The sequence below is a fragment of the Aquarana catesbeiana genome, linkage group LG08, assembly GCF_042186555.1.
Source record: "Aquarana catesbeiana isolate 2022-GZ linkage group LG08, ASM4218655v1, whole genome shotgun sequence".
Lineage (NCBI taxonomy): Eukaryota > Metazoa > Chordata > Amphibia > Anura > Ranidae > Aquarana > Aquarana catesbeiana.
Genome location: NC_133331.1, coordinates 67,495,789 through 67,513,308, shown reverse-complemented (window position 1 = coordinate 67,513,308; position 17,520 = coordinate 67,495,789). Strand labels below are relative to the sequence as shown.

Here is a 17,520-nt window from a genome sequence, read left to right as displayed (position 1 = left end):
ATTAACATAACTTATGCAAACAATAAAGTAGTTAGTATTTGTCCAAATATATAACAGTTATATAATGAAAATATACAGTATACTGTATATACTGTGTGTGTGTATATATATATATATATATATATATATATATATATATATATATATACTGTATATATTCATTTATATAGTTTACTGTATATAAGTATATATAATATATATAGTATATATTAGTAATAATATATTCTAAATATTTTAATCATAATTATATAAATATAAAGAATATATACAAATGATATATATAAATAAATAAATACACACACATATATATATATATATATATATATATATATATATATATACTGTATATATATATATATATATATATATATATATAATATTATTATTATACAAAATTTATATAGTGCCAACAGTTTGCAAAGCGCATTACAACGTGATTTAAAGTTATATAATGAAAAAAAAACCAATATATATATCTTTATAGATATAGAGATATATATCTCTATATCTATAGAGATATACATCTATAGATATATATCTATGTATATATCTCTATATATCTATAGATATAGATATATAGATATACAGTATCTCACAAGTACACCCCTCACATTTTTGTAAATATTTTATTATATATTTTCATGTGACAACACTGAATAAATGACACTTTGCTACAATGTAAAGTAGTGAGTGTACAGCTTGTATAACAGTGTAAATTTGCTGTCCCCTCAAAATAACTCAACACACAGCCATTAATGTCTAAACCACTGGCAACAAAAGTGAGTACACCCCTAAGTAAAAGTGTCCACATTGGGCCCAAGTAGCCATTTTCCCTTCCCGGTGTCATGTGACTCGCTGGTATTACAAGGTCTCAGGTGTGAATGGGGAGCAGGTGTGTTAAATTTGGTGTTATCGCTCTCACTCTCTCATACTGGTCACTGGAAGTTCAATATGGCACCTCATTGCAAAGAACTCTCTGAGGATCTTAAAAAAAGAGTTGTTGCTCTACATAAAGATGGCCTAGTCAATGAGAAGATTGCCAAGACCCTGAAACTGAACTGCATCATGGAGGCCAAGACCATACAGCGATTTAAAAGGACAGGTTCCACTCAGAACATACCTCGCCATGGTTGACCAAGGAAGTTGAGTGCATGTGCTCAGAGTCATATCCAGAGGTTGTCTTTGGGATATAGACGTATGAGTGCTGCCAGCACTGCTGCAGAGGTTGAAGGGGTGGGGGTTCAGCCTGTCAGTGCTCAGACCATACGCCGCACACTGCATCAAATTGGTCTGCATGTCTGTTGTCCCAGAAGGAAGCCTCTTCTAAAGATGATGCACAAGAAAGCCCGCAGTTTGCTGAAGACAAGCAGACTAAGAACATGGATTACTGGAAACCATGTCCTGTGGTCTGATGAGACCAAGATAAACTGTTTTTGTTCAGATCGTGACGTGTTAAGCGTGTGTGGAGGCAACCAGGTGAGGAGTACAAAGACAAGTGTGTCTTGCCTACAGTCAAGTGTTGTGGTGGGAGTGTCATGGTCTGGGGCTGCATGAGTGCTGCCGACACTGGGGAGCTACAGTTCATTGAGGGAACCATGAATGCCAACATGTACTGTGACATACTGAAGCAGAGCATGATCCCCTCCCTTCTGGGACTGGGCCGCAGAACATAACGACCCCAACACACACCTCCAGGATGACCACTGCCATGCTAAAGAAGCTGAGGGTAAAGGTGGTGGACTGGCCAAGCATGTCTCCGGACCTAAACCCTATTGAGCATCTGTGGGGCATCCTCAAACAGAAGTTGGAGGAGCGCAAGGTCTCTAACATCCACCATTTCCGTGATGTCGTCATGGAGGAGTGGAAGAGGACTCCAGTGGCAACCTGTGAAGCTCTGGTGAACTCCATGCCCAAGAGGGTTAAGGCAGTGCTGGAAAATAATGGTGGTCACACAAAATATTGACACTTTGGGCAGAATTTGGACATTTTCACTTAGGGGTGTACTCACTTTTGTTGCCAGCGGTTTAGACATGTGTGTTGAGTTTTTTTGAGGGGACAGCAAATTTACACTGTTATACAAGCTGTACACTCCCTACTTTACATTGTAGCGAAGTGTCACATGAAAAGATATAATAAAATATTTGCAAAAAATGTGAGGGGTGTAATCACTTTTGTGAGATACTATATATCTTTACCTATAGATAGATAGATAGATAGATAGATAGATAGATAGATAGATAGATAGATAGATAGATAGATAGATAGATAGATAGATAGATAGATAGATAGATAGATAGATAGATAGATAGATAGATAGATTATAATGAAGTTAGAAACCTTCCATTTAGTATTGCAGGAAAGGAGTAGGTAAGTAAAGGGGGTATCAGGGTGGTGGTTCAAGCTTATGAATGTTCCAGGCAATTGACTAGAGAATAATGGACCAGAATGGCAGCTCTGCAGCTTGTACCTTACAACACAACTCAGAAACATCCATTTTCATAGTCCTATTTTGATTTGTTCTTCCTACCCATCTTCATTATTCATGTCATCTTTTATTGTCCAGGATATGATAAAAAGAAGATATAGACCCTGAATCTTGCACTTAATCAGTAGCGCCGGCTCGGCAGAAATTTACAGGCGCTTGGTTTCTCGAGATGGGGCTGTAATTTGCGGCACTCAGGCACGTAACAAGTGTCAAATGATAGAAGCCAAGCAGATAAGTAGATTAGAACCATGTACTTTAATTTACACAAGGGTTCTCATGTCCCCCCATGAGCTCCTTTCCATCAGATCCGGGATATTTTACATGCTTCTGCATAACACAGCCGCTAGCCTTGTGGCCAATTAACCACAGACATGAAGAGTGGGAAGAAAACCGCCAGGACAGAAAGACTCCAATAGGAAATAACTGATTTATTTGACTTTTTCAAAGCTTGGTTGTGTTGGATAAGAATACATGTTTTTTTCATATCATAATAAATATACATCAAAATATATTGGGGTGTATCTATAAAAACAAGTGCATAGTAATTTAGCCAGTGAAACTGAATCTGTTTCATCCTTTTTCATATCACATTTGGCTACTAGATGGCGATAAGTATTATAGGCATTACCGATGATTCTTGGCGCCATCTAGCTAAGGATTATAGGAATTTCCTATGATGTTTGGCGCCATCTACCTAAAGTGTTTGTAACCCCTTGTTCCTTTAAGACCCCTGGGGCGGTTTTCAGGCGCTTTAGCATTAGAAACAGCCTCTGCTAAATGCCTGAAAACCGTCTCCCATTCACTGCAGTGTGACTTTTCACACTGGGGTGGTGTGCTTGTGGAACGTTACAAAAAGGCCTGCAAGCAGCATCTTTGGGGTGGGTTGTGAGCGCTGCATTTAACGCTCCCAAAATGCCATGCACATTGCAGTGAATGGGCAGGGCTTCCAAAGCGCCTTAAAAGCATTTTGAAAGCACCGCAAAACAGGAGTTTTTAACCCTTTGTTTGGGGTTAAAATTGCCCCGCTAGCGGCCGAAAAGCGACACAAAAGCGCCGCTAAAACATTGTTAAATCGCCGCTAAAGCAGCGTTTTAGCGCTAACGATGGGCGCTGTCAGTGTGAAAAGGGTCTAAAGTATGTTACACAGAACAGTGCTTGTGCTGTGTAATTTGCCCCCCCCGTATCACCTGAAATACTTGGCTGATCCTGCCCTCCCCCCTGTAAACTGATCACGGGTTATCAGGGCTGCTGAGCCCTGACACTGTAGTCAGTTTACGTGCCTCCATCATCTGCAGCCCTGCTCTGTCCTCCCCCCCCCCCCCGCCTGCCAGCTCCGATCTGCTCCCCGATCCTCCCATCCTGCTGCTATCATAACAGTGTCTTATTCCTACAAGACTCTTTTGTGCCCCACTGTATGTCCTTTATTTAAAAAAAGCCAATTTCTACCTAATTTAAGAGCGCCTCCCGGGGCTCACGTGACCGGCCACCTCTCTCCTCCTCTCCTTCCCTGCTCCCAGCAGGAGTTCTCAGCATCTCCCACTGTAGCTGTCAGACTGGGAGATGAGAGAGGCGGCTGGTCACGTGAGCGCCGGATCGATACGATACTTGGAGCCATCTAGCTAAGTATCATAAGTACTTCATATTATACTTGCTGTCATCTAGAGGACAAATGCAGTATTTTCTGCTTTAAATCAGTGAAAAACATTCAACCAGCACAGGAAATAGCCTATTAACATTTATTTTGTAGAATGTAGAATTTATAGAATGAGTATGCTGGTCAAATGTTTTTTCATTGGCCACTTTTGACTACATTTTCATACTACATTTGGCCACTAGATGGCGTTACGTATTATAGGAATTACCTATGATACTTGGCGTCATCTAGCTAAGGATTATATAAATTTCCTATGATACTTGGCGCCATCTAGTGAGGATTATAGGAATATCCCTTGATTCTTGGTGCCATCTCGAGGCCACATGCAGTATTTTCTGCTTTAAATCAGTGAAAAACATTTAACCAGCACAGGAAATAGCCTAATAACATTTATTTTGCCCTATTCGTATAGAATGGATGTACATTCACTTTGACTGGATGAATTGCTATGCAATATTTTTCCTGTGCTGCTGGTCAAATGTTTTTTTCATTGGCCACTTTTGGCTACATTTTCATACTACATTTGACCACTAAATGTTGTTAAGTATTATAGAAATGTCCTATGATACTTGGTGCCATCTACCTGAAGTGGTTGTAAAGTCAGAAGGTTTTTAGCAGCACCCCCTAATACTTACCTGAGTCCCATCTCTGTCCAGCGATGTCCACGAGTGCCTCTGCCGTCCGTGACTCTCCCTCCTGATTGGCTGAGACACAGCAGGGGCGCCATTTGTGCCCGCTGCTGTCAGTCAAAGTCAGCTAGCCAACTAGGAGAGAGAGGGGGTGGGGTGGAACCGGGGCTCTGTGTCTAAAGGGACACACAAAGCTGTGACTCGGCTTGGGTGCCCCATAGCAAGCTGCTTCCTGTGGGTGCACTTAACAGGAGGGAGGGGCCAGAAGCACTGAAGAGGGACCTGAGAAGAGGAGAATCGGGGTTGCTCTGTGCAAAACCAACTGCACAGAGCAGGTAAGTATTACATGTTTGTTATTTTTAGTGGAAAAAAAAATAGACATTACAATCACTTCAAGTATATACTTGGTGCCATCTAGCTAAGATGAAAGGTATTTCCTATAAAACTTGGTGCCCTCTAGAGGCCAAATACAATATTTCTCTCTTTAAATCCAGTGAAAAACATTTAACCAGAAGAGGAAATAGCCTAAGCAACATTTAATTTGCCCTATTCGTATAGAACAAATGTACATTCACTTTCACTGGGTGAACTGCTATGCATTTATTTATTCCAGTGCTGGTCAAATGTTTTTTCATTGGCCACTTATGGCCACATTTTCATACCACATTTGGCCTCTAGATGGCATAAGGAATTATAGGAATTTTCTATGCTACTTGGTGGCATTTATCTAATTATTATAGAAATTTTTTATGATACTTGGTGCCATCTAGAGGCCAAATTCAGTATTTCTGTTTTAAATCAGTGAAACATATTCAACCAGTACAGGAAATTACCTAATTACATTTGTTTTGCCCTATTTGTATTGGCTTTTACTCTGTGAATTGCTATGCAATTTTTTTTAAATATACCCCATAAATGAACTAAACCCTCAGATGAAAAAAGGTTAAAAGCACCTTTAGTCTCTAAATTACTTTTCAAGATCCAACCCATATCCTACTTCTTCTCTCTAAAATTTGCAGACAGATGTCCTGGATATATCTAAGGCCTCATTTAGATTAGCGGCTTTGGGGCATCATAGAGGCGTGGTTTTTTAGCACCCCCCCCCCCCCCAACTGCAAATTCAAATTTTTTGATGCTTCACTTTGCACCCATGGCAAAAATTATCTGGCATGTTGTGATCAGCGGACAAGTGACTGAGCACCCCTGCAACTGTGTGCATTTCACAGCATTGTGGCCTGTTTGTTTGGCATTAATGAAAAGCGATCCAAATGTGGGATTCAGGATTTCTGAAGAATACATATCTGGAGCTCTGATGATGATTAGAAGGTTTTCCTGGCATTATGAGATATTCTTTCACTTAGTTTACAGTTCGATCGTCATAGGTCGTCCTCTTCATATTTGAGCTGTCCTCAGGAAGTAATAGGTGACGCGGAGCTGGTGATGCCAAGGCAACAGATGGAGGAGAGCGGATTGCTCTCAGCTAAGGAAAGGAATGATTTTTATTAACAAAGGCATTCTTTAAAGTGTACCTGTCACCTAAACACAGATAGTAGCAGACATTTTTTGTCGCTCCGGAGACAGACACAGTTTAATCTTTCTTATATTTTGCCCTCAGGAACCCACGAAGAACCCCCCCTGACTGCCAGGGCCTTGTCCATTGGTCCCTGGGCCCTTTCCATCGGTCCTTAGACCCATTCCATCAGTCCCGAGGCCCTTTTCATCTGTCCCAAGACCCGTCCCTCCAAGCCTGGGGCCCTTCCCACTGATCCCAGAGTCCTTTGCTCCCATCATAGGACCCTTTATTAGCTCCGGTTCACACTGCAACATATAAAGTCCCATGACAAGTCAAAACACATTCATTTCAATAGGTGCCATCGTAAAGTGGAACTTTACTGCATCTGAACACCACTACGGAGTCAGGCTGCACATGCTCAGTTTGTGTATTACTAGAGAGGATTTTTTTTTCTTGGGAGGGTGCATGTGAACAGCACAGGGCCAATCAGCACTGTCCAGACAGAGGGTCAGGGGTCCTGCAGCCTTATATAGAACAATCAGAAAACTCCTCCTACAAGCTTTAACCAGTGCTTGGGTGGACACTGATAAAAGTCACAAGACTGCTATATGCTGCTGATGAGAACAGATATTTAGCAGTTTAGATTTACTAAAATAATTGCATTTCCAGGTTCTGTGTATGGTGGGAGACCAGATATAGTGAATGCAGGGTCCTGGGTTTAGTAACACTTAAAAAAAAAAAAACTGTTTAAAGTAAATATGATATACTTTCCTATCTATTTACAGATGCTAGCAGCATGAGGATTAAACATATTCAATGTTGATTTGAGAGTGAAGTTCCACTATAATCATTGCAATTCAAGTCGCAGTGACATTTTGGTGTAATGGAAATCTTAAGCAAGTCGCACACTAGGGCCCAGTTGCAAGTGCGACTTTTGCGACCCTGGTAGTTCCACCACTGTCGTGAAGCATGCACATAGGATAACCTGGGTCTTGGACTGTCTATGCAGTTAGAGTTGAGTCAAAAGTGCATCCTACTGCATCAGGTGAGAATGGGCCCTAAAACGTAAATTGTGGGCAGTTTGTACACACAGGAGACACAGTAGTAGCGTACACATTTTGAGCAAAGGATGGATCCCATGAAGCCGCACATCAATGCAGACTCACTGATATTGGAATGAATGGCAGTCTCAGGCCACGCCCCCAAAACATTTCACTCCGCCCCTCAGAGCTTAATAATGGGGCGGAGTGAAATGTGTTGAGGGAGTGGCCTGGCAGGAGCCTTGTACAGCCTACCTGATGGGGTCCCCCTTCCTTTTTTTTTTTTAGATTTTTTAACAGCTCTGTTGGGGGTCTTTGGTGTAATATCAGGCCCCTGATGTCTCACATTTGAGAAAGAGACTAAAGTAAGAGATTCCCCAGTCTGTTTCTCTGCAGCCTCAGCTCAGGGCTCTGCGGTTTCCTGTTCATTCACAAACTGAAGCATAATAAACACAATTTACTATGCATCAGTGATGAATGAACATAGTGAGAGATCGGGATCAATCGCTCACTGTGTTCATTCAGGAAAGGAAGGGCATATTTAACGCCCCCCCTCCGCTCTCTATCCTGAAACATCCCTGTGTGCCCTCAGCAGCTGCTAGTGGGAGAGGAGAGGAGGGATGCCAGCAGCACAGCTGGGGGGGCACACTCAGGGGGGCCTGGACAGCAGGGGGGTGAGGGAATGGGGAAACAATCCCTCTGAATGCAGCTGGTGGGAGAAAAAGGAGATGTTGTCAGAGCTGCAGAGAGGCCACAAGAGTTGGCAATAAGGCAGGGCAGTGCATCCGACACTCCTGCTCGGGAGGTGTTCCGGCCCTCCTTTTGAACTGATGGGGCCTGGGCCCGGTACAAAACGACTGTCTATACTGCCTTATCAGTGGCCCTGCTGCCATTTATTCCAATACCAGTGGGTCTGCATTAATGTGCGGCTTCATGGGATCCATCCTTTGCTCAACAGTTGTTTGGAGCCGAGACAAGCTCCTTCCCTCACCGGCACTCACAGTGGTGGACACAGGATTGCTTTCCCTTAGCCTGAACGGCACACATTTTCCATTATCAGTTCACAATAGTGTACAGCCACCCATAGGAATGAATGGCTGTACAAGAGCATACTTCATATGTGTGCATGGGTGTAAATCTCTTAATGCAGCTTGTGTTCGTCCAGAGGTTTACGCCTATGCACCTGCGTCAGTTTACCCACGTACAGTATGGCATATACAGTGCCTTGAAAAATAATTCATACCAATTGAAATTTTCCACGTTTTTCTACATTTTGTCATGTTACAACCAAAAACATACATGTATTTTATTGGGATTTTATGTGATAGACCAACACAAAAGTGGCACATAATTGTGAAGTGGAAGGAAAATGATAAATAAATAAAATGTTTTCAAATAAATATGTGGAAAGTGTGGTGTGCATTTGTATTCAACCCCCCAAAGTCAATACTTTGTTGAACCTCCTTTCACTGCAATTACATCTGCAAGTATTTTGGGGATGTCTCTACCAGCTTTGCACATCTAGAGAGTAAAATTTTTGCCCATTCTTCTTTGCAAAATATCTCAAGCTCTGTCAGATTGGATGGAGAGCGTCTGTGAACAGCAATTTTCAAGTCTTGCCACAGATTCTCAATTGGATTTAGGTCTGGACTTTGGGCCATTCTAACACATGAATATGCTTTGATCTAAACCATTCCATTGTAGCTCTGGCTGTATGTTTCAGGTCGTTGTTCTGCTGGAAGGTGAACCTCTACCCCAGTCTCAAGTCTTTTGCAGACTCTAACAGGTTTTATTCTAAGATTGCCCTGTATTTGGCTCCATCCATCTTCCTATCAACTCTGACCAGCTTTTCCCCAACATTATGCTACCATCATATCGTATCGTGTGTTCAGGGTGATGTGCAGTGTTAATTTTGCGCTTTTGAGCTGTGGATCTTTGCAGCTCCTCTAGAGTTACCATGGGCCTCTTAGCTGCTTCTCTGATTAATGCTCTCCTTGCCCGGCATGTCAGTTTAGGTGGACTGCCATGTCTTGGTAGGTTTGCAGTTTTGCCATACTCTTTCCATTTTCGGATGATGGATTGAACAGCGATCTGTGAGATGTTCAAAGCTTGGGATATTTTTTTAAACCCTACTCCACTTTAAACTTCTCCACAACTTTATCCCTGACTTGTCTGGTGTTCCTTGGCCTTCATGACGGTGTTTGTTCACTAAAGTTATCTAATGAACCTCTGAAGGCTTCACAGGACAGCTGTACAGTATTTATCCTGCGAATAAATTACACACAGGTGGACTCTATTTACTAATTAGGTGACTTCTGAAGGCAATTGGTTCCACTAGATTTTAGTTAGGGGTATCAGAGTAAAGGGGGCTGAATACAAATGCACGCCACACTTTTCACATATTTATTTGTAAAACATTTTGAAAACCATTTATCATTTTCCTTCCACTTCACATGATGTGCCACTTGATGTGGAAAATTTCATGGGGTATGAATACTTTTTTCAAGGCACTGTATGACATATACCCGCATACAGCTACCATACAGCCATTCATTACTATGAGTGGTTGTAAGCTGTAGCTGTGTCTTCCAAAAGCGCAAAATACGTCTGCAATTTACGTTGTGCAGGGGTTGTAACCCTTACTTATACCCTACTATATCCAAAAAAAAAAGTTTGGCTCTAGGTATAATTTTTTTTTTTTTTAATCAAAACTTTTTTTTATTGACAAGAATCAGTGGGTAACTGTTTTACAATAAAGGGGCATACACATTTCCCCATTCTGTAATTATACATTACATCAAACATATGCATATATATATAACTCCGTTACCTAGGATTAGGTACGTATCCCTTCGTTTTTTGTAGAACATAAAATTAACACAAACAAAACTAAGAAAATAAGATAAATAAAGGAAAGAAGAGAGAAAGTTCACCCTTCTAAGTAATAACAAAATAAGCAGAAAATAAAATAAAATACAATAATATTAAATGTTACGGGGCAACGATTCACTCCTCCAGGCTTGTCTATGGGTCTTATTACCATATGAGTTACCTTCTGCACAGCATATGCATTACAGGAGAGGCCTCAGGCGCTAGAGGAGTGCCTATTTGCAGCGTTAAAGTCTTCATAACCTTAGCAGTCTATCCATTATTAATTGGGTTGGAGCAAGGTTGGGGTCATCCAGCCGGTTTAGGTATAATTTAGGTGAATAAGGTGATTTTGCGCAAATTGCTGTACATAAATACACTGAATAAATAATGCATAAAATAAGATAAGTAAATAAATAAACGTGTCTAAAACATCTGAATACAGTGACAATGTTCAATATGTAATATTGCATACATAAACCATATACTCAATAATAATGAAGAATCATGCAGTGTATACTTAAGGGGTGTCCTAATATAAAATCATGTGAATAAAATGGCAATAAAAATGGCGTGTGACACCTTCTGTGAAAAATAGGATAAAACTATAGGATAAAGAATATTAGAGAATCAAAGGCTAAATTAATATTAAAAAGTGTTAATAAATATTCAAGTCCTCTTTAAGTGAACAAATAGGTGGATATAGTTCTGTTGCTATCAGGGTTGATAGAGAAGAGTGTCCATAAGTTGTCCGGCTGTGGTTTCTTTAGTATTATAGTCTCCCAAAACACTCACCTCAATACTATGGAAACAAGCAGTCACCATCTGAGATCTCCACTGTCCTCCATGGGTGGGCAGATCTTTCGGTGCTCCTCCTATGGGCGCAACGGTTCGCTCCAATATCACAATAGTATAAGGGGGTACCTCAGTGTGAGATGGGGGACAAAATAGAGAAACCTCCAATAGTGCAATATGTCAGGGCTAAAAAATATATTTATTGAAATAGAGCAAAGTGGACTCTTACACAGAAACATTAAAAACAACACAGGGAACAAATTTGGCTTTGTTCCTCGCCTTCTCATGTCACTTCCGGTTACGTTTATCCCGGCCAATCCCTACGTGTTATTTTGTACCTCGCAACTTCATCTAAATTAGGTATAATTTAAATTAAATAGAAATGGGCAGACAAAGTGAATTTAAAAAGCATGTCAAAAGGCAGACCGCACAACGCCAATCTACGGACATCACAGCGGTAGGTTCTCATTTACACGCTGCTCCAGTATATTCCATCATTCAATTTCCAGCATCTATCTGGATCTTAATATGTTTAATATTTGTGGTCAGGGAAGCACCCATTTATACCTGATTGTATATTGATATAATGATATATTGTAACCTATCCTTGTTTAATATATTGATAATGTGGAGGATTTAACTCATTTTCCCTTTTACATCCCCTTTGTGGGTGAATTTGTAGCTGGATTGAGCTCCGCAGAGTCACTGACTACACATGACCACTAGGGGGAGCAATGCCCTTTAAAAGTTTCCAGGTATTCACTGCCAAGATACATTGGAATGTTCTGTGCTGAAATGTAACAAAGACATTTATACATTGTAATAACTACTCACATTGTCTGCATTGTGTTAACCCTTCACACCTGTGCGATTTGTCATGCGATTTGACAATTCCAATGGCACCCCATTGTCAGCAATAGAACTTTTCAAATTTCCGCAACTTATGCCGCAGCGACTTTAAAAAAGGTTCTTGCGCTACTTTTCGCTGATTTTATTGCGACTTGCATAGACTTCTGTTGTATGAAGCTGCAATGAAATCAGCAGTGCAAATCGCACTGATGTGCGGCTTTGAAATCGCGATGAAGTAGCACGATTTCAAAGCCACATCGGTGTGAACCAGGGCCTAAAGCAGTATTAAACCCAAAAGCAAACATTTATTATACAGTGGAACTTCGGATTACGAGCATAATCCGTTCCAGGAGAATGCTCGTAATCCAAAGTACTCGCATATCAAAGCGAGTTTCCCCATTGAAGTCAATGGAAATGAAAATTATTTGTTCCTCATTGACTTCAAAGGCATGGAATACCGCATGCGGCCAGAGGTGGGGGGGGCGCCGGAGAGCCCCGAAAATGGCCAGAAAGGCCAGGGGACACCTCGGCAAACCTCGGAAAGACTCCGTTCCCGAAGTTTGCCGAGGTCAGCCGAGCTGTCTTCGGGCCTTTCCGTGCATTTCCTAACGGCGCCAATCGCCGCCGCTCGGCTCTGGCGCCCCTCCACCTCTGGCCAAACGCAGTACTGCACACGCTTTGGCCTGAATTGTGTTTGTTTTGCGAGACAACACTCGCAAACTGAGTTACGATTTTTAAAAATACAGTGCTTGTATTGCGAAACGTTCGTTAACCGCGTTACTCGTAATACGAGGTTCCACTGTATTGCAACTTACCAGTTCTTAGATTTGTTGGCTGCTTTCGTTTTTTTTTGTTTTTTTTAGGCTTTCCTTCTTCTATTTTTACCTGGTGATCCAAACAGTAAGTCTGTTGTTTTTCAAAAGAACAAGCTCTCCAGAAGATGTAGCAGTTACAGAGATGAGACAAACCATTTACCACTGACAGGGAAGCTTCCATTGATCAGCTTTTATTTATTTATGTAAAACCTTTATACCAAAAAGAAAACATTTCTAATAATGCAGTGTGAACTGGAGTTTGGTTTCAATTTGTTGGTGTATTTAAATCTGCTAGTCCATGTAATACTCCCCTCCCTCCCAGACTGACAATGCTTCTGTCCAAAGGTGCCCCCTCCAGAGTGGAGGTGTGTTACTGGCCAGATCACTAGGTGAAAACAGAGAGGGAAAAAGCCTAAAAAAGAAAACAAATGCAGCCACCACATCTAATGATTGGTAAGCTGCGATATATTACATTTTTGGATTTTGGATTTATACTGCTTTAAAGTATATGTAAATCCCAACAGCTGCCTGCACTGCATTCTGATCAGAATTATTTCCAGCTCTCTCTGTGAACTATAGAACACCCCCCATGTTATGGAGAAAAGGAGAGGGTGAGGAGTTCTGTAGTTCTGTCCTAGCGTGAAATTGTTCTTTATTCTAAATATAAGTACTGTGAGTGAGTGTTGACAGCCTAGGATAGGAAATGTCTTTCTGGAGGATCGCCAGGTGAAAATAAAAGGAAAAATAATAATAGGGAAAAAAATAATAATAATAGAAAAAAAAAAAAATAATAATAACAGGAAAAATAAAAAATAAAATAATAGTAGAAAATAAAACAAAATAATAGGAAAAAAAGAATAAAAAAAGAAAACAAATGCATCCTTGTCTAAGGGCTGGTAAGCCGCAATGTATTATATTTCTTGGGTTTAGATACACTTTAGAGCCCATTTACATGCACATTACATGTGTTGCAGTGTCATTTATTTTGAATGGCACCCCAGTACACTGAAACTACACACCTGTGTAGCAGAGCGACATAATGCACAGCAATGCTTCATAGTGCATTGTATTAAAGATGATCACATCACATTTTTGACACAATGTGGGTGTGATGGCAGCCCATTATTTTCAACAGCCTGCTTTAACACAATGCACTTTATTGCTTGCCTTGGCCAAGACTGAGCATTTCCAGTATACAGGTGAAAAGGATTCCCTGGTGCTTGGTAATTGGCTACTATAGGCTGTCACATTGGGTGGAGGAGAGGATCTTCCTGGATTAGCGCTAGCCAGCAGAGGGCTTCTCTTTGCTCACTGACCGATGAAATAATAGGGGGAGCAAAGGTCAGGTCACCATTAAAAAAAAAACTTGCCCTTTGTGGCTCATTATTTTTTATTACAGATATTCTTATAGCACCAGCACTTTACATATTCTGTATTCAAATCAGTCCCCCCCCTCCCAAGGAGCTTGCAATCTAAGGTTCCCATCTTCCAACTAATTAACCAACTAGCATGTTTTTGGAATGTGGAAGGGAACTGGAGTATCCAGAAGAGACCTATGCAAGCACAGGGAGAACATGCAAACTCCAGATGTTTATATTATTTATATATTTTTTCTCTGCTTATATATATATATATATATAATATTTTCCTACACATGCGTTTTAAAAATGGCTGTTCAAATATTGTGCTACATAAAAAATTGCTACAACTGCCATTTTAATTTTCAGGGTCCTTCCTTTTATTAATAAAAAAAAAAAAAGTAATGTTTGAGGGTTCTATTTTTTTAATATACTGTAATATATAATATGATATTTTTACCATATTATATATTATTATATAAATATGTATAAACTGCTTTCTATGTATTTTCTATACTCTCTATTATATATATATATATAAATATTATTTCTATTTTTTTTACAATTCAACTTTATTTATTTTTTAATTATTTATAAAACACATTTGCATAGCTGTTCATTCTTTGACACTGCATGTCATTTTGTTCTGCGAGAATGGGGTACAATTGAATGTTCTCCAATTTGAAAGTGTGAATGTGGAAAATACTGCATTTTGGCTACTAGATGGCGCTGAGGAGCATACTTGTTTCCTATGATAACACCATCTAGTGGCCATTCCTCACATTAGCCACTAGATGGCGCTGACCTTTATGGGAAATAAGTAGGCTCCTCAGCACCACATAGTGGCCATAATGCAGTGTTTTCCACATTTACACATTCCAATTGCAGAGACTATAGCCTGAGGACATTCAATTTTGCTCCATTACCAGTGAACAAATTTACTTGGAGTTTTGATGGATGAACAGCTATGCGATTTTTTATAAATACACCTTGTAGCATCCTGACCAGGATTCAAACTGGGGACTCCAGACCAGGCAGGATACTGCGTTATGGCCAAATGAGCATACCTTTTTCTCATAACACCATTTAGTGGCCATGTTGCACTAAAGCCACTAGATGGCGCTGACTATCATAGAAAACAATTGTGCTTCTCTGCACTAACCACTAAGGCTCTGTGTTCATTCAGTGATGCAGATACTGCAGCTTGTCCTATTACAACAATGCAATTGTTTAGGTGGTTATTTAGAACGAAAACATATCCTCCCATTCAGACATGATTTGTCTATGCTGCAGTTCTGTAATATTTGCAGGTCTTGTCCCTCCCCCAGCCTGTGACTGGACAATGATAGGAGGAGCAGCAGACTAATGACCTCATCTCTCTGCTCTTTCCTCCTATTAGCGTGCTTTTTTTGCACGGCAGCATAACTGATTGGCTCCTTGTGCTGCTTCTCTTGCTCCCAGTCTGAGCTCTGCTGTATGGGAACTATAAGAGGCTGATGCCAGGTTAAATTCTGGTTTTGTTTAAATACCGCATAGAAGTATTAATGAATAGAGAGCGGCATAATTCTGCCTTTTATATCTGCCTGCTCCATTTTTAAAACAGAGAGAGGTTAATGTGTCTCTGGTGTAAGATTTATCATTCCCATGTTGAAATAAGCATGTGGCCCCCTCCCCCGCCCCCCTACACGGGGACCCGGGCCCTGCCTTAGAAATGTCAGCTCCGCTCTTTGTCACGGTGAGTTAGTGCGGCGAGGACGGCGCACATATTAACATTAATAAGGGCGATAAAAACCTGCCGCCACTAATTACTCTGTCGGAGGTTATTCACGGGCTGGAGTGTTAATAGTGTCAGCCGGCGTACCCATAATACATTGGTGCGTATCTCATCCTGACATGACGTGCGCGTTCACCTTTTCTCGGGGATGTTGCTAGGATGTTGCTAGGAGGAGGGGTGCCGATACAATGTGATACAATGTATACGCTTCCTCTTATGCAGAACAAAGGAGGGAATCCCATAATACCAGAGGAACGGTGCACCAAGCAAAACGCTGTAACCATAGCAACCTGTCGGAATCCATCTTGAATTAACTTGGCGTCAGTTAGGTGCGATCCCATTGGTTGCTCTGGGTTACAGCGGGATGAACTTTGCAAATCTTTTAAGATCTCATTGTTTTCATTATCAAAGAAAAATTGCCTCAAAATAAGAAATTTAATTTTTTTTGCGTTATATTTCTTTCTTTTACCATGACCCCTCACCAAAAAAAGAAAATAAATTCTCCTACTCCAAATGTCCTTGGGCATATACGGTATGTGTGTTATTTGTTGTTTGTACCCATAAGAGGACCAAGAAACAATAGTACCGATTTTCCGTTTTTTTATCTAACCCTAAAAATGGCTTTGACACTGACCCTGACCCTAAGACTGACACTGACCCTAACACTGACACTGACCCTAACACTAACACTGACACTGACCCTGACCCTAACACTGACACTGACCCTAAAGCCTCATACACACGATCGGACTTTATACAAACTTTCCAGTGGATTTCTGTACAAAGGGCGTTGGCCGTGAACTTGTTAAGCATACACACGGCAGGACTTTTTAGGCAACAAACACAAACGAAGTGACGTTTTGAGCATGCGTGTTTGTACTTTGTACTAAAGTCCGATGGTTTTGTGTACACACGATCGGACTTGCCGGCGTTGGACTTTTGTTGACGCCAAGTTTGTTCGCACAGCCAACATTTGTCCGATGAACACTGAAAAAGTTTGTCCGATGGAGCGTACACACGGTCGGATGTTGCCTTAAAACAGCTAATTTGCATGTTTGTTGTCAAAAAGTCCTATCGTGTGTATGGGCCTTAACACTGACATTGACCTTAACACTGATATTGACCCTAACACTGACCCTAAGACTGACACTGACCCTAGCACAGACATTGACCCTAACACTGACATTGACCCTTATGCCGCGTACACACGGTCGGATTTTCTGATGGAAAATGTTCGATGAGAACTTGTTGTCGGAAATTCCGACCGTGTGTAGGCTCCATCGGACATTTTCCATCGGAATTTCTGTTACACAATATTTGAGATCTGGATCTCAAATTTTCCGACAAAATCTGTTCTCGTAACCTCCGATCGCGTGTACACAATTCCAACGCACAAAGTGCCACACATGCTCAGAATCAAGCAGAAGAGCCCCACTGGCTATTGAACTTCATTTTTCTCGGCTCGTCGTACGTGTTGCACATCACCGCGTTCTTGATGTTCGGAATTTCCAACAAGATTTGTTTGACTGTGTGTATGCAAGACAAGTTTGAGCCAACATCTGTTGCAAAAAAACATGGATTTTGTTGTCGGAATGTCCGAACGTGTGTACGGGGCATAACAATCACACTGACCCTAACACTGACACTGACCCTAACACTGACATTGACCCAAACACTAACCCTAACACTGACCAGAACACTGACCTGAACAGTGACCAGGACACTGACTCGAACACTGAC

General features: G+C 41.0%; 1 protein-coding gene across 1 annotated transcript in view; it reads left to right on the top strand.

The window, feature by feature from the left end:
- SORCS3 (sortilin related VPS10 domain containing receptor 3) overlaps nucleotides 1-17,520 on the top strand; it is a 988,335-nt gene that overhangs the window by 18,772 nt on the left and 952,043 nt on the right. The gene's annotated exons all lie outside the window — the stretch shown is intronic.